We start from the raw sequence: 19,413 nt of genomic DNA on the forward strand, positions 1-19,413 counted from the left end.
TCTAATCTAGCTTTTCTCGAAGAATTATACCTGGATGATTAGCTAATTACCTGAGTGAAACCAGACAGTTTGATGGAATTAGTATGATTATTTGAGTTCTTAGTAGGTGGATTGTTTAATCCAACAATCACTTTGAACTTGTGCTTTTTGATCAAATGAAATAAGTAACTCTGCGTTCTGAAATTATGGTGTTCCTAAATGTGATACCTTAATTTGTAGACTAGTTGTATATAATGTAGCTCCTCCTCCAATTTATTAGTTTTGTCTATCTAGCCTAAGAATGTTATAGCCTGGAGATGCAATTTATTCCTTTTTTGGTGAATGGCTTTAACTGTGTTTCAGTAGCCACTAGTATGTCTGGAAAGTGTTTAGATAAACAGGAATTAATTCTGATTCTTTATTGCACATGTTCTAGAAATTGAGATGGCATAGCCAGTTATCCTGGTATGGATGTTACCATAACAGATATGCTGTTTAAGTTGTATACATAGGAAAGGCTAAAGGCATCAGGATTTGGGTGTATGGCTCCAGAAATGGAAAAGAGAGATGCAGATTTTGTAAGATAGTATGAGATGACATTATGTATGAAAGGTATAACTCGAATAATAGAAATATAAATTGGAAATATATAAAATGGTGTAATTTATCTGATAAAAAATAAATATACAAGAAATACTCTGAATTTTCATTACAGTGTAAAAGATATTTATTCAAGTTAAGTAAAAAGCATGCAATTTGGATGTCATATTAAATAGACATTTTAGTAATATTAAATGTAACTATTTAAAAAAAAAACAGGTGACTGAAAGGGAAATGAGAAATATAATGCTGTTATAGCATTGGGAATAGTATTGTCATGTATTTCTTTGGTGACTGAAGTAATGAATCGTTTTCGCTTGCATCTTTATAGAACTTTTTATATTTTTAAGAGATTAAATAATGGCAGGAAAAAGTGGAGTAGTTCAGAGGAAATAATGTAATAATGCAGGCTGGCTGTGAACTGGGGATGGGAAGAGCACGATGCAAAATAGGAACAGACATCCTTTGTGAGCGGGGGCTATCACTTTGTGCATGCACAAAGTTTGAAGTCAAACCGCTGAAAATAGCATTTAAGCATACAAAACGCCTATAAACATAGATATTGAACGTGTAAAGGTATTACTTTGCTAAACTGAGGTGTCAGAGTGCATGTCACATTATTAAACTTGATAGGGGCATGCACTTAAGTTTAAATATCCCAAACAAGTCCAATTACAGATTACATGTATCAGTTTAGCCAATAGCAATATATTGCAAGCAAATGGAGTCTGTAGCTAATCCATATATATAATCTATACTGCAAGTTTGACTAAAAAGAATGAAATAATATGAAACGACAATTAAGTGCAAGGTAAACGGGATAACAACACTGCATACAAAAAATGCTAGGTGCCCAGTTAATTCATTTCCAAGTATATGGCATGACTCTCAGCTTCGTGCCTTTTATTCAGTTAAGTAGTTGTTGGGAGGCCTTGAGAGTAACCAGTAGGAAGAAAAATTACTTTAGTAGATGAACAGATACAAACCAAAAAGCAGCGGTTCCTTGTCGGTCTAAAATAATAAAGATAAAACAAAGGATATGCAGCTTAGAGAAATAATTTTACTGCCAAAGAATTACACTAGATAACTAATATGCAAAAATATAATGGAATAAGCAAAATGCATTTACAGTACTATCAACAGTATTTTAAAAATGTGGATACTCTACTACTGTGCTAGTGATGCCAACCAAATGTATAAAGTGTAATAGCACAACAGTAAAATGCTGCAGGCAGTATAGAGCCAACATTTACAATCAGATATTTATTTTATTTTACATTTGTTAACCAGGAAGGTCCAACTGGATTATATGTCCATTTTCAGCAGAGGCCCGGGGAGAAACACTCCATACAGTAGACATAAGACAGAACAGCATACTACAATGTAAAATACAATAGAGAAATACAATCCCGAGAAATGTTTACACATTTACATAATGAAACCATTCCACTATTAGTATAATTCAAGATAGGGGTTATACAATATATTTGTAGGTCATTTTCCAAGTTCCCAGCCCAACATTCAAGAGGTTCATATACATTTGTGTGTTTCTTTGTAGGTTACATAAAATACGTTCTAAATTTCACTTAAGCACATGTTGGTGCAGAGTAATATAGGTTAGGATTCAGAGACACTGCTAAGAGACACTAATTGAGGGCACAGTAGTAAAGTGTGTGGAATTAGTCAGGGGTAGAGCAAGGACAGAGCCATCGCAAAGTTAAGTATTGAGTACGTTTTTTTTTTTTTTAACTGGGTTGGAGAGGGTTGTAAGGTTAGTTCTGTAGTAAGTGAGTTCCAGACTTTACCGAGTTCATAAACGGAGCTTCCCCAGCTGAGTTGTTCGCTTTGAAGGTGAAAGCTAACATTTTGTTAGAGGATCGAAAAGTTTTAAGGTTATGGTAGGAGGTGATGAAAGTTTTAAGATCGTTTGTCCATTCGGGCTGGTAGAGAATCTTGTGGGCAGTTATTAGTTGGTTAGTTAGTAGAAGGTTAGGTAGTTCAAGCCAGCTTAGTAGTTTTGAGGTTGTGGCAATGATGGGTCCTATAGGTAGAGGCGGTGCCAAATCTGGCAATGTGATTATAGCAGGCTGTGAGCTTGTTCAGGGAGAGGTTTTACTGCAGGTTGCTGAATAAGGGGGAGGCATAGAGAAGTGTGGATAGGAGATGAGTGCGAGCAAGAACAGTTCTGGCTAGGGGAGTTAAGAAGGGTTTGATTCTATGTAGAGAGCCAAGTATTTTATTTACTGTTTTGATGGTGTGGTCGATATGCAAGTCAAACTTTAGGTTGTTGTCGACTATAACTCCTAGTAGTTTGGTTGAGGGTTCTGGTGAGATAATGGTGCCATTGTTAGATGTAATGGAGGTCTTATGAGATGGGGAGAACAGCAGTTTGCTTTTTTTGATGTTTAGTATGAGACGGCGATAGAGGAGCCACTTTCAACTATGCTAAATGTGTTTGGAGATGGTGTCAGTAGTTCTTCTGGGGTTGTGGCAAACAGATTAGGGTTGAGTCATCCGCGTATTGAATACAGGTAGTGTCTGGTATTACTTTATGCAAGTCATTAATGAATATGGAAAATAGGAGGGGCCCTAAGATAGATCCTTGGGGGACTCCAAGTGTTATAGATAAGAGGGTAGATACGTTAGCTTTCCACAGGACTGCCTGTTGTCTACCTCCCAGATATGACTTGAGCCATTGTAAAGCATGGGTGTCTAGGGAGATTTTTTCCAGGGTTTGCAGAGAAGTTGATGGTTTACCATGTCAAAAGCTTTGGAAAGATATAGGAAGATGGCTGAGGAGAGTTTATTGCTATTACGGTTATGATTTATGGCATTGGTGAAGGATAGTAGGGCAAAATGTATATGGTGGGACTCTCAGTTGTGTCTTACAAATTCAGTTATCAAGTAGTTATTGGGAAGCTTTGAGAGTAAATGGCAACAGGAAACAAATTAATAGATGAGGCAGGCAAGAACCAAAAAATGGCATTTCAATGTCTGAGCAAGGTACAGACTGACAAACTGCCACAGGTATAAATAATCACAAAGGCAATGACAGATGAGAGAGAGACACTGAGAAAAGGATGTTTATTTTATATATGTTTGTTTATTTATTTATATATATATATATATATATAAAATAACATGGCTGGCGGGCATTGGAGTGAACAGCAAGTGCTCTGACACTCGGTAGATTGACGTCATAAGGTCAAAGTAACCAATACTGAAAGGGTCTGCGTATGCTCCAGGGTTTAACCTGGAACGGAATAAGCCAACAGCAAGTGTTTTTGAAGGAGGGCAAGCCCCCCTGCACCCCTATACCCCCTGCTAATTATAACTCTGAGATCGCACAATCCCCAGAGAAAGAAAATATTCCCCACTCTGGGACTGTCAATCTCACACACCTGGTGTCACTGTACTGGGTGTTGAAGCACTTGCTGTTTTCCTCCAGTGCTTGGCACCCATAAATATTTAACTGCGTAAGTAAACTGGTCCAAGTCCAGGGACTGTTTTCAGCCAGGGCCTGGGCCGCAATGGTAAAGACAATTACAGGTAAGAAAGGCACTTAGAAACACAAGGAAAAAATACAACCGTTAAGACATTTGACAAAGATTGCATGTATAGTACGTAGTGTATGCCTGAGTATAAATTATGCATATTTGCATATATACACAATAAGCAATTTTCTTGACTGTTTAATACAGTCAGTAGCGATAGTAAAGTATTCCAGCGTGATTCACACTAATACACATTAGTCCTTCAAAAGACAGAATAAAGACTGTTTAACTGGAGTAAAAAATTGCAGGGTCAAACATTTAATTCACAGACAACCTCCCCTGATGCCAATTTCCACACCATAGTTTTGGGTGCCTGCCAGGATTAAAAAAATCTTGCCTGCTGTAATCCAAATGATTTGTTTTGCAGCCTTCTTGCCTCTTCTGTTCATTGACTTACCCTTGTGACACTGTGATACACTGGAATGTAAAAAAAAAATAGACTGCAGGTTACACAGGAGTCATGTAAAGCTACAGCCCAATCAAGGGCAAAATTTGGTATTTACCTTACAAGAAAAGTGGTACAGCTAAAATGTAAACCTGGCTGCTAATGTTAATGGAAAGTCTTTTTCTCCCCTAAACTCTTCTGTGAATTTGCCACTGTCCTAAGCCTCCTATAATAGGTACCAAAAAAAAAAAAAAAGCCTCGACCTCAGATCAGTTCCACAACACTGCTGCTCTCATCCTGCACACATAATATAAAGTCACTCTCAGTACAGGGAGTCACAAGATTGCATACCCTAAAGTTGCATTAAGTCTACACACACACACACTTGGTTGGTAATTGATGATTCCATTATTAAACACGCACATTCTGCTTTTAGCAGGCCAGATAAGACTATGATGGTAATCACCTTTTTCTGGTGTCTCTATCTCTGATATTATGAGAGCTCTAAAATCTCTCAAGCTGGATGAATACAGCTACAATCTGGTAGTAACCTGTGTAAGTATGCATGATCTGAGGTGTTCAACCCACACAGAGATGCTGAGATACAGTACAGATGTGTAAAATCTTGCCATAATGGTAGATGTCCTTGCCTTCACTGCAGTATTCCTTACAAATGAGATTCCCTGTCGTGAAGTCCACCATCCGTCCAGTTTACCAAAGTCTACCCTTGCTTTAAGGTATGCTGAACACCACCTGCACAGTCCTTGCATAGTGTAGGGCATAAAGGAGACATTCAGGCGTACCATCCTCAGAAATGATTGCCCCAGTAGGAACAGCAGTCCAAGGAAAACCAAGGAGAATCTGCACATCCAGGAAGGAAAAAAGACCAAGGGGATGGAGGGGAGGGAGCGAATACTGCAGCAGTGAAGGCAAGGACATCTACCATTAAGGTAAGATTTTACACAACTGTGCTGTGCCCTTACTTTCACCACTGCAGTGTTCTTTACAAATGGGAGAGTGCCAAAGCTCAAGAAAAATCTTGGGAGGAGGAAGCAGCAGAGCCTTCTAAGAAGCCATGAAGAATGGCAGCAGCAAAACCAGCTCTAGCTCTAGAGATTGTTTGGTAAAGGTGTGCACAGAAGTCCAGGTAGGAGCTTCAAGAATAGAATTGGCATCTGAGCCTTTGAAAAAAGCACCAGAAGAAGCCACAGCTCTAGTGGAATGAGCCTTTACAGAAGACGAAAAGCTGTCCCCATGAAAAGTGTAACAAAAGGAAATATCCTTTGGAATCCGAGTGGAAATAGTTTGCTTGGAAACAGCCAAACCTAAAGACCTAGGATGAAAGGAAACGAATAACTGGTCAGATTTTCTGACAGCTTTAGTTTTATCCAAATAAAATCTGAGCTGTCTGTGCACATCTAAGGTATGCAGCATCCTCTCACTGTCAGATTGCAGAGAGGGGAAAAAACAGGCAAATTAATAGACCGATTTAAGTGACAACGTATTAACCACCTTGGGCATGAAAGAAGGATTAGTAAGCAAGGCATCCTGTCCTCATGAAATATCAAAAAAAGTGGACAAGCCATAAGGGCTTGCAACTCAAACAACCATCTGGCAGAAGTAAGAGCTAACAAAAGAACTGTCTTTCCAAGAACAATGTTGCAAGGAAGCTAAAACAGCAGGCTCAAAAGGAGCCTGGGTCAATTTTTCCAAAAAGAAATTAAGATCCCAGGGAGGCTGAACAGGCTTTCTGGGAGGTCTGATATTAAGGACACCTTTAAGAAATTGCTTAGCCTCAAATCTAGAAGCTAATGGGGGAGTTAAAGGCAGACAAATAGAGCTGATAAGTGGACCTTAATAGAAGAATAGGCCATACCAGCATTGAGAATCTCGCACGAATAAGAGAGAACCAAAGGAACATCCATAGAAAGTGGGTCCAGGTCACAAGAAAGACACCAAATAGAAAACCTCTTCAGTTAGACAAGTAGGATTTGGAGAGAAAAAAAAAAGAGGATGAAAGGCCTGAAGAGCCCGCATAAGAGCTCTCCATCTCTTTTTGATGCTGATGTGCTCCTTCCGCTGATGAGGCAACCACACTCCTTGAACCCTCAGGGAGCCAAACATTGCTCCCCATCCCACAGCCGAAGCATTTGTGAACAGATCCTGAGAGGGAAGAGGAGGTTGAAAGGGAACCCTGGATTCGGAGACAACTGCTGAATCCACCACAGTTCTTTCTTGAGACACGGGAGAAGAGGGGACAGGAAAGTCTAGAGGATGCACATGCTGAAGCCACACAGACTTCAGAAACCACTGGAATTTCTTCATGTGGAGTTTGGCCAGAGGAAGCATTGAAATTGTGGAAGCCATGAACCCCAAAGCTCTCGAACTTCCTGGCTGAAATGGAGGCCAGGGGAAGAAGAGTTTGAAAGAAATGAGAGTTAATGCCTTTGGACGAGGCATGGATGCCAGCATTGCACCATTTGAATCCTGCAACCCAGAAAGACATAATCTTGAGAATGAGTCAGGGAAGACTTTTTGAAGTTTAATGTGAACTCCAGGCTCCGAAGAAGAGAGATGGTAAAACTACTATTTTACAAAAGGGCCTCTGGAGAAGATGCCTGAATCAACAGGTCATCCAAATAAGGAAAGATTTGGATCCCTTGAAGCCTGCAAAAGGCAATCACAGGAGCAAAATATTTGGTGAATACCCTTGGGGCAGTAGAATGGCCAAAGGGAAAGGCACAGAACTGAAAATGCCAGGAAGCAACAATAAAATGCAAAAATCTCCTGAAAAGAGGATGGATCGGAATATGGAGATGAGCATCCTTGAGGTCCAGAGACACCAGAAAGGCCTGAGGGAGCAAGAGACGAAAAAGAGACTGAAGGGACAACATCCAAAAGGAAGACTCCTTCAGAAAAGTGTTTTAGATGGGAGAGGTCTAGAGTAGGTCTCAATGTACCTTCTTTTCTGGGCACTAGAAACCTTTTTGAACCCCCTTTTTGGTACACGGGCACCTATTGAATAGTACCCTGAGACAAGAGGTCTCGAAGAACCTCTGGGGGGAAAAAGGAAGTTATTTCCGAGGAGGCTGAGGAATGCCCATAAAAGGAGGGTGGGAAATCCAGACCATGAAGTACCCTTGCCGAATGATTGACAGAACCCAATAATCCTGGGTTATTCAGAGCAAAAGAGAAAGGCGAAGGTGAAGAGGAATGTGGCTGGGAATAGGTGGATAGTCAGACAGCACTTTGTTTGTCAGGAAAGCAAGGCTTAAGAATTCCTGTAGTCTGAGTGGCCTTAGCAGGAGGAGTTCATTTACTACCTTTTTTACCTTTTAGAAGCGGGGTGAAATTGCCTACGAACAAAGACTGGCTTAGAAGGGTAGTTTCGCTGAAATTTAGGCACAGGAGAAACAGACATGCTTAAGCTCCTGTAAAGCCTTCCCCTTATCCTGAAGAGACTTTAACTCATTACAGCCAAGTGCTCCTCTAGCTGCTTCTGCATTTACCTCCCACTATGCCACTCTGCATCAATTATTACTTGCTCATATTTGTATTAATAATTCCAAAACCGTGCTACATACAAGGTATCAGAGTATTTTATCTTTAGGTGTACAGGATGTTAAACAACTGTATTGATATTTGACCTCTGTCAGTGAGTATGTGTTAGAATTCTAAGGTGATGACTTCATTTTTTAAAGGCTCAAGTCACTCTCACTAGGAGTTAAAGGTGCACACTCAAAAGAGCTGTACTGGTGGGAATGAGTTAAATAAACCAGCAGCCCCAAACAAAAGATTATTATCCAGAGGAGCATCCATCAACTTAGCCTTAATATCATCGGGCAAAGGTTGAAGCCTAAGCCATGAATATCTACTTAGAACCGAACCAGAAGCAGCAGCCCTTTTAGAGGCATCTGCTGCATCATAACTGCGTTTGATAGAATGACAAACTACCTGAGAGGAAGTCCCAAGCAAGGAAAGAGCAGAAGATTTACTCTGAGTCTGGAAGATCAAAAAGAAGCTGACAAGCATGAGAAAGAAGAGCCAAGAGATATGGGTCTGATAATTAGCTACCCTGGCTTTTAGGGATATTAAAGTATAAAACCTTCTTAGCTACCCTGGCTTTTAGGGATATTAAAGTATAAACTTTCTTACCCAGCCTATCTATAGTTCTACTGTCTTTGTCGGAAGGCAGTAACATGGACGAAGGAAGCAATTAAGATGGCTTACCAGAGGCAACAGACACCACAGAGAGGTCAGCAGCAGGACATTTAAACAAAAAGGAACAATCCTCAGGCATCCTAAAAAATCTGTCTGACTTCTTGGGAGCAGGAGGCAGAGAATCTGGCGCTTTAGAGGCACTGGAAAAAACATCCAATAAAGCAGGCAAGATGAATGGCCGCAGGTTTTGGAGATTCCATCTGCAGTAACTCATAGTACCTCTTCTGGATATCCGAAACCTGGGTACAATCCCACTTAAATTCCACCATCCTAGAGATTGTTTCTCCAAAGGAAATTTCCTCAAAAAGATGATCTAGAGTATCCTCAGACCTGTAGTCTTAAAGGAGAAGGAATCTGGGTAGAATAAGCAAGGGAGTCGTCATCAGAATGCACCTCAGAAGAATTCGGTTCTGTAGGCCTTTTAGGGGAAGAAGAGTACCAAGGAGGAGCAGGAACAGAAACCCCTTGAGGAGGCCTCACCAACAGTAAAGCATTAAATAACCCCTGAGTAAAGGCCTGCCACTCAATTTGTAGATCCCTGTGAGGAGAAGAAACATGATTAGTTTTCTGTTTCTTGAAACCTGAGAAGGCCCACATTCGGGACGGCATTCCCCAACTGCAGTAGGAACCTCTTCCCTAAAGAGAAACTGTGGAACCCCTCTAGACCCCTCTGAAACGGTCAACAGTGGTTCCCTCGGAACGCCCAAAATGGACACCTGCAAAGCCTCGTCAGACGTGCTGCCCGCCAGATCCTCGCCAGCCTCCTACCCAGATACGGTAAAAGAATCTGACAAAACTACCTGGTGAGCCTCCAGGTTCATAATAACCTCAGGAGAAACTCCAGTCAGAGGCTGGACAGCAGAAGATTCCAGTCTTACCTTATGCACCTTTTTTCCCTGATGGCTGACCCACGCTGTAGATACTATGGATGAAACTTCCTGCCCCAAGAAGCTTAAGAGGCTGGCTCACAAGATGCAAGGAAAAGGAAGAAAGCCTACTATGAAGAGTTTTGGGTACAGACTACTTACACATTGAAGAAGACATATGGTCGTGAGCAGCACCTAGGCAAAAAAGACACTGATCGTGGCGGTCTTTATGGGGAATCAGTCTCCCACACTGGCATGTACCCTTTGTGGATGACATTAACCTTAAACAGTGCAAAACCAATAGAAAGAGTAACCAAAATCCCCACTGGGTACTTGTCTGCAACTTTGAGGACTCCAGCAAACAGGAGTAAGCACAGGAATGCCAACAGGCAGAAAATGGACTGCGGTAACAGACTGGTTAAAACAGCATTTGGCCTGGCGGCATATAAGTTCTGAGGGTGGTACACTTGAGCATCAGGTTTATGCCCTACCCTACAGAAAGAGTGTGCAGGTGATGTTCAGCATACCTTAAAGCAATAGTAGACTTCGGTAAACTGGCTGGACAGTGGGATTCTTGTAAAGAACACTGCAGCGGTGAATGTAAGGGCATATTATGGATCTTATTTTGCATGTGTCAAAATTGAAGAAGATTCTGATCCCAAGTGGAAGTTTACTATCCTATAGAATGATTTTCCAATTCAAAGAAAAGATAATTGGTTTTAATAATTAGCTAAGTAGCTGGTGTCATTCTGGGGTGTACAGCATTTGTCAGCTTGGGTTGAGATGAATTCCAAGCCTGCCTGCTTATTGAAAAATATATCCCAGTCATGACCATGTCAAGGTTGGCTTACTAAATGCCAGAAGGCCAAATGTGAAAAGGTCAGATCTCCAGTGTCTTGCAACTTGCACACATCCATATTTGTGCATTAACGTAGACCTGATTTCATTGCTAAGACAGGCCTTCTCCTGTGCCAAGGTTCAGTGCTTGTCACCCTTTCAGAGTCATGGGTAACTGTGCAGGAGTATCAGTATTTTGCAGTATTTTATCTCCAGAGAGATTCCCTGAGACCCTCAAACAGAACTTGTTGAAATCCATATCACGCTAAACAAGACAAATTACCACTTAGATCTATTTCCATCTTCCCTGATGATCGTGAAAATGTTCAAATGCGGTAGCTGAAATTACTGATTAAATTATAAAACTTTTTTAAGGTGATATTTCACTTGTCCCTATTCCTGTAAATGGTCCACCTAGATCCAATGCAGTACCCAGATAAACAAATGTAAATGAAAGCTAGAAAACATACAGCACTGATGGAAAGCGTGCTCAGTGGTTTCTTGATTAAAAATAAATGCAAACTTCCTGGAACAGATAGTTGGTGTACCCATCAGGAGTCCTAATATTCTGGATCTTGTCCTAACAGATATAACCCCTTTCTGTACCCCTCCCCACTGTATCTATAACCCTGGTCAAATTCTATCACAAAGCAGTGGCCTTCTTGGCAAAATCGCAAACTTCTCCTTAGAAAACACTTTTTTTGAGCTTCAAGATTTTGAAAGTTTGTCTAAATACTCCATGATCTCTGCTAATTCTACTGTAAAACCTCCACACCACCCGGTTTACTATCAACATTTCGAACCGAACTCCGTCGACTGCACTTTGTTCGAACACGGAAATTCAAAAATGGCAATGTCAAATATCAAAAGCCAAACTAGGAACGGGTTTTAACATGGGTCGGGATAGGGGCTTGATGTCTGACATTGCCGTGTTCGAATTTCCGTGTTTGAACAATGTCAAACATCAAGCCCCTATCCCGACCCATGTTAAAACCCGTTCCTAGTTTGGCTTTTGATATTTGACATTGCCATTTTCGAATTTCCGTGTTCGAACAAAGTGCAGTCGATGGAGTTCAGTTCGAAATTGTGATAGTAAACCACACCACCCTGCAGTTGCAACTGTCACATATACCTCAGCCCTTTGCTCAGATTTGACAAGATGATAGGCCAAGCAATCCCTAATAAGAAAATCAGTTAAAGTAAAAATCACAATTAGGAAGGTGAAAATTTAAATGGAAACCATGATTAATTATAAGCTGTTCTTCAGCTGTGTCAAGAAACAAAGAACAACATAAGCAATGCTTTGAGCAATCCACAATGACACAAAACTATATTGCCAATATACTAATAAACTTGATGCTAACTTCACACCAGCTACAGTCAAAGAAATTCCCCAATTGCCTGAGTCAGTCCCTTCCAAAGATTACCATGGATCAAGCCATAGCCACCCTCTCTAAAACCAGAAATAATATGGCTATGGGTCATAATTCTCAGTCCTTAACACTATCAAAGTTGTTACATTTTTAGCTTAAGCCACTCTACTGGATATGTACTTTAGGAAGAAAATTGACGTAATGTCTTTACACAAAGGCAGCCCTACCTCCAACCTTGATGTCTACAGACCCATTAGTCTAATTAGCCTAATTTTCAATGACATAGAAGGAATTGTATCAAACTTTATAAACGTGTATACTAATAAATATTGTTCTGCTCCTTCACCACTGGCTTCACCACTTATTCCATAATACTACCACTGTTCATACAGGGTTTTTCTAAAGTAGGGTGTAAGGCTGGACAAGTTTTGGGGCTGGCATGCATTACTAAGGCAGGAAAACTCCATCTCCTTGCATCACTTTGCTAATGCATGCTAACCCTAACCATGTCCCTGCTCCAAACCTTAGCCCTATGTCTTACCTTGGAAAAACCCTTTCCATAATACTATCACTACACAAGGCACTAAGACGCACATTGCATACAGCAGCAGCACGTAAGCAAAGCAGTAAATCTTTCCCCTTACTGTAATGCTAACGGACAAATCAGTTATGCACACGCTTCCACCCTTAATGCCAAAACTTTGTGTATATTCAAAAGCTTCAGCATTAAAATCCAAAATCCAAACGTGCCTTAACTTACACACACACACACACACACACACAATCAGTCTTGCATCTTTCAACAGAGTGCATTTCATGACTTTCAAGCACTACATGTTGTCTGACTGTTTTAACAAAGTGAAGGTAACCTCATCCAAGCATATTGCCCATCTTGAAATACACCAGATGTTACTAACTAAAACTATCACTGGCTTAAAGACCCTTGGCTACCAAAACGGACTTGATTTCCCCGTCTGTATACTCTAGATTTCTCTGTGGTGATTATGTTTAACATTTAAGGCCCTGAGGCCTTAAATCTTCAGCATTAAATAAATAGGATGTACTGATGTGACATATTTCCTCTCCCAGTGTATACCCCACCACTGTAATAAGCTAGCTGTTCATATTAAAACAAGTAAAACCCTTACCATTTTATGGTGAATGTTGACTAGTAGCCACAAATTTTCCCTTGTGTCTCCTGCCTACAGAATGAAGGTGTCATATGAAGCTGGGTGTAGGCAATTATTTATTGGTCCTTCAACTGATATACCCTGTCAGTCTTATGATCCCGTGATCCCACACTTGTTTAAACAGACTGAGATGTCATTATCGGTGACCTCACTAAGTTTGCTCAGGGTACCATTAATGAGTTCTGTATTAATATTAACTTCCACACTTGTGAACACATACCAGTAAGACACAAATATACAAATACATTAAAAGGAAAAACTTCAGTGAAATAACAAACTTGGTAAATATACAGCAGGAAAAATAGTAATTGGTTTTCAGAAAGTACTCTAATCATAACAAATAAAGTCCAGGTTAAATAACATACAGAAACGGCTGCCTTTTTCTTACCAAATCTATCTATGAATTCAACTCTGTGTCTGGCTTAAATTAATAATACGATGTATATATTTAATTACATCAGAAAACTGTAAATGTAAAATATTATCGATGAACAATGAACTGATCAGTCTCTACAGGACAAATGTCTTTGAACAAAAAAAAAAATGAAAACTTATTAAACAGCCAATCGTCCAGAATGAAAATGGCCCTTTCCATTGCCCTTTTGAAGAGGACAACATTACAGTAAAAATGTGTAAGGTGTAACAGTAGTCCACTAGGGTTAAAAACACCTTGTGTAGCTTTACCCTTGCAACGCTAACTCTTAATGATTTACCTGATTTATCTTTTTTCATCCCCATAGGACCAAACCAAGTGGCTCTGCTACAGACACCCAGTTGGCCCATTTGTTCTGCAGTCACAGGTTCTGGGAATTCCCCAGCCTATACTTTCTGTTTGAGAATCCCCAGTGAGATCATTAATCATAGCGAGAGTATCCTCCCCAACTGTAACATTTGCAAGCTCTGCCATAGCTGCTGTCCTAGGGAAAGTGTCCCCTCACACACTTAGTTTCCCTGGGCTCATAGTGCAGTTACACTCAGCAGTGCAGGCTCAGTAGATTCAAGCTCCATGAAGTAAACACCTAGCGCATCTGCTAGGTGTCATCCATCTGGAGAGCAAGAGCTGCCTACTTTCTCCTCAGTATGAGTGAAACTGCAGTGGCTGGTCATTTTCATCCTTCCATGCCAGCTGTTACAGGAACCAGCTGTTACAGGAACCAGAACTCTTCAAACATGGACCATCTGAGACATCAGGCTTTATCCCTCTATGCCATTGAGCATCTCATTTATCTGGTTATTCAACTCCTATGTAGTAGGCATGTCACCAGACTTCCAATCTTTCATTATTACATTCTTTGCAAGCAATATTAAATATTTTTTGTTGTAATTTGGAAGTTTAGTTTCTATCAATAACCCCCAGAAATCCACAACTACTTTTAACTGAATCTTTATTCAAAATATGTGAGTGATGGGCTCCTGAATCCCTGGCTCATATGAACAAGCCCAAGAAACCAGTCTCTCCTTCTCTGGTTTCGGAACTCCAACTTCATGGAACAGTCATAGATAACTGTCGCTGCTATTTCAATAGCCTTCAAAACTGTCATGTATTGTGGAAGTGCTGCATACTAAGTGACTGTATTATATAATTACTGTGCAACACCTCCCTTCATCGCTGACATACTGTGATATTCATGAACTGGATGCTATGCTTAATGCTAGTTACTTTATTACATTGTTAGACTTGTGTATATGTGCTTTCCAAATTAGGCATGAATTACAATGTACAGGAGTTGTGTGTTTCAATTGCTTATGCAAAAACTTGGCAATGTTGTGCATGGCTTCTTGACACAGTATACTGTTTTTAATTGGCTACAGAACTTGTCTGCATAGTGCTATGTTTGAACTCCCATATCTCTACCCTCCTTTCCTCCTATTCAAGGACTGTCCTGTGACCACTCTTCTTTGTCTTGATCTTACAGCTTCTGTACTGTTTGAGGAAGTCCTCTGAACTCCTTGCTGCAGTAATTACCAACATTAATGTATTAAAAGGTGAATATCAGCTACTCCTCCTGCTTTACATGAAACAGGCTGTCCATATAACTTTTTCTGTACACAGTTATTTTATTTTTTTCATGCACTAATGTCTACATGCCAACCATTGCCTCTGACTATGTCTGCAGTGTCCTTCCTTCATAATTACAGTATTTTTTACCCCATCACAATCTGTAGTTCCACTTTCTGTGCAATAACACTTGGGCTCTTTGCTTAATCATCACTCTGCGCTAAAGTAAAAGTTAAAGTAGTATAAGAAAAGGCTTGAAAAAAATAAAAGCTTTAACAAGCTGTTCAGATGAACTGAAAAAAAGGATGGCGGAGTATGAGAATTCTCAAGAACAGCTGTTTTAAAAATGGGAAAGTTATAAAACAGCCCACTCAGAGAAAACCCAAGATTTCTGCTGTATTAGAGAAAATGGAAGGAACAGACTGCATTACTTTTATAAAAGAAATAAGCAACTGGACTTGGTATTCCACAGCAGGATTTGTTAATTGAAAGGGCACATTGAGTGTGTGCTCCAAACCTTTCCATGGAAAACAACTAAAAACAGTATTAGTAAAGATGCAGTCATACAGCAGAAACAGGTGATCTTGACAAAAACTGTGTCAGAAGGGAAAAGTATTAAAAATTGGAGACGGCAGAGTGTTTGTGGAACATAATTATTCACTGTACACTAGGCAGAAGTTAAGCAAATTTACCCCAACTGTCAGTTACTGTCAGATTCAAGCTGCTGTATTCAGCTGGCTTCAGAATATTTTTCCCAGTGGATCAAAGACATTTCTTGATGCAGAACAGGCTTACGGGGAAATACAGACGTTTATCCAAAAAAGCGAGCCTTTGAATAGAAAGGGACTCTAATTCTCTTTTTTTTTTTTTTTTTTTTTTTTTTTTTTTGACAATAGAATTAATGGAGAGACTTTGCCAGTGAAAACTTTACATTGTTTCAGAGGGAAATGCTTCAGAGACAGAAAAAGCACAAAAGTTGACGAGAGAAAGTCAATAGTACATCAGATTTGAAAGCACACAAACTAGAAAATTAATCTCGAACCAAAAGCTGTAGATGAAATGAAGGAGCGAACACAATTCTTTAGCACTTTCGTTCAAGGGTATTCCTCATGAACATCTTCAGAAAATTAAGTTCATGAGGAATAAACTTGAACGAGTGCTAAAGAATTGTGTTCATGCCTTCATTTCATCTACCGCTTTTGGTTTGAGATACATCAGACTTGAACCAGAGTCTGGTGTTGGGAGAAGACCAGCAACACTGAAATTATTAAATAAATGCGAGATTTATATTATAAGTGTTTATCACAATTGTGAAATATGACTTTACTCACAAGCTTAACAAAGCCAAATAAAGTCAACCACTTTTTCTTGCAAATTATAAAGCATATACCCCATGTTATGCCATTAATGTTTAAAAGGACACTAAAAGGGAAAAACAACTACTGGTAAAATAATTTTTATTCTTGGTATTTGTATAAAACATTTATTGATATAAACTGCGTGTTATATAGTAAAGCTGTTTTATGTAGTCAGAGTATTTTAAATATGGGGGTGGATGGGTGAGTCTTTTTAGTGATTGTATGTGTGAAAGATATTAAAGTAAACAAGTACTTTTTAGTTTTAAGAAATATATGCTTTACAGTATAAAACAAGAAGAAAGGTTTGGCAAAAACATATTTAAATTAACATGCTGTAATTTTGGGCTGCTGGGATGGGGTGTAAATGTGCACTGGTTATATTACATGTAGAGATGAGATGTTGTCTCTTATTTTTGAATACATGTCTGGATTAATGCCCTTGACATGAACTAAAAACAAGTGTTTAATGTAAGCAAGTAGGCTTGAAAAATGAGACAAAATGATGGAAGTCATGAGAAGTAGTTTTTTTTGTATATGTAATGATATTGGCTTGTTTCTTTCCTTTAGCAAATGTTCAGTGGGAGTCAAGAAGTCTGCAGCTGTACATTCTGTTCTCAGTGAAGTTAACAGATTTCTTTACGCATATCTGCTTTTTTCTCATTGCTGACTGAGTTCTAAGCATTCTTTGTCGAGAGAATATTAGGGTGCAAAGACAAGCATTCAATAAAAAAAGTTTGATATTGGAAGTTAGTAAGAGGTAGCAGATTCTCTAGCAGCCTTAATACTTCAGTGCATTTAATAGAACAGTGTATAATTTAGTTTTTAAGATAGCCATTGCACATTTTCTTAAAGACTAAAAATGAATGTTTTCTTAAAGCATACAAGCTGTTTTTCACATCCGGGATGGGAATAATAAGAAAAGAACAGCGGGAGCACAGACTGCGGGTAACCTTAATTTTAGGTTAGGTAATGCCAGAGAGTTGTAACTGACTGTGAGGCCATCACTCCTATTTAGAAGGTTAGACTTATTTTAGTCATAATGGCTAATCTGTCCAAATTATCTTGGAACATAAATGGTTTTACAGGTACAGGCAAAAAGGTAAGATTTTTGAATTATATTAAGAAATGCAGATAGCAATGCTGCATACAGCATATTTGGAAAGAAATGAGCATGTGAATATCTGAAATTAAGTATTTCAGAATAGATATTGAGCAGAATATCAGAAAGAAAAGAAAAGGGGAATATTTATCCTAATAGCTAGAAGACCTCCAATGGTGATGGAAGAGGGGAAAAATAATGGTAGATTTGTGGAAGTAAGGGGCTCTTAGCAGAGAGGAAGATTATACTGGCATGTATTTATATTCCTCCAAAAATTGCTGTTATGGAGCTGAAGAAAATTTTGGGAGAAATCCGCTTTCAGCAGGAAGTGTTACTTATAAGTGAGGACTGGAATTTGATTTGCAACAGCAAGGATGTATCTGGGGCACCTAGAAGGGAAAATGTGACAAAACAGGGTGGCTTTCTGAAGAATTTACAAAAATATTTTGTACAGAAGCTGCAAATTCAAAAGTAGGAAAACTCTCTCATATTACTCAACAAGGTATAATAACTGGGCTAGCCTATATAGAAAGTATATATTCATAGGGACGTGTGTTTAATTGAAAGCTTTGACACACATCCAATAACTATTTCAGATTATGCATCAATAACAACCAAGTTGCAGTCCCTGCAGGGTACTCTTGTCAGAAATACTGAGTGAACAAATGAGTGCAACTAAGGAAATGATTCATTTGGAGCTGGGACACTGGATCTAAAATGCCTAGGCATAGTAAGGCCTTGTTAAGTTTAATTCAGCCAAACAACACAATGTGTAAGGTATTAGTGTTTAGTCTAAACAACTATTTGAAGTAGTGAATATTTAACAGAAATAAAAGAACTTGACGTGGGATCTTTAGAAGAGGGAATGATCAAATTACATAAAAGAACAATACATACAGAATAATGTTCAGGAGGAGTGAGGTTTAATGAAAGGCAGAAACTGAGCATTTTATGTAATGTTCGACTGAGATAGTTACATTACATGGCACATAATGCCCCCAGATTTAATAAACTCCACATAGGAATAGTGCAAGCCGTACATGGAGTGAACAGTGTCCATGTCTGCAGCCCCCCCCCCTGGCAGAGAGCCTTGCATATTTATGAAGGCATGCTACTGAGGGAGAGCCATGTACACGGTTACTGAATCCGTGCTGGGGAGTGTGTTACAGTGCCTGCAGATGTGTAATACACCCACTGCACTGTGCCATACAGCACTAAAAGATTCAGTTAAAGTGTCCGCTGACACTTATTCATAATTATTTTTATGTTACACAGGGGGGGGTGTTAGTGTCCCCCCTATACTGTCGAGTGCCATACGGCACAGAAAAAATTAAATGTGAGTCTTCCTTTTTATGTTTTTTTTCCCCAAGTTTAAGCCTAGCTGGACGTGTTTACATGGCACGTTGCTCAGCAGTGCTTAAATGTAACAAACAGCTATATAGAAATGTAGAGCTAAAATCTTCAAGGTCGACTTAGCTGAATGGCTAGAGTCACGGCTTTGTGTGCAGTAGATGCACAGTTAAAATACCAGGAAAGGCCGTTCTGCTTTTACATTGGAAAGTATTTCTATTTTTTTTAATTGATGTAGTTATTGATATTTGTCAACCAGGTTAGTGCAGCTGGTCCAGAATCCCAGTGTCAGTGATGTGAGATCAAAACCTCCACTTAAACATGTGTCCAGTACAGTTCAGTCACACATCAAGATAATGTAATTAACGTTCATAGAGCAAGGTCATGTAAAGTAATATACATACACATAATCAAGCATCAATAATGAATAATTAATGTCAATATATATTTGTGTCATTTAAAACTCTTGTTTGCCCTTAGCTAAATTTTGCTAAGAACTGCTAAGTCAAGCTAAGCAATGCTTAAACAGGACCTGTCTGAGCAATACTTAGCAACGCTTAGCTCCACTTAGCTGGTTTGAGCATTGCTAAGCAGTCCACAGC

At 39.3% G+C, this 19,413-nt stretch overlaps 1 protein-coding gene across 1 annotated transcript in view; it reads left to right on the plus strand.

Annotated features, from left to right (window-relative positions):
• Positions 1-19,413, plus strand: part of LOC122794474 (calcineurin B homologous protein 2-like) — a gene marked incomplete in the record, with an annotated part of 852,721 nt that overhangs the window by 11,486 nt on the left and 821,822 nt on the right.

The sequence above is a fragment of the Protopterus annectens genome, chromosome 1.part0 (genome assembly GCF_019279795.1).
Source record: "Protopterus annectens isolate FY-2018-M chromosome 1.part0, PAN1.0, whole genome shotgun sequence".
In the NCBI taxonomy this organism is placed as follows: domain Eukaryota; kingdom Metazoa; phylum Chordata; order Ceratodontiformes; family Protopteridae; genus Protopterus; species Protopterus annectens.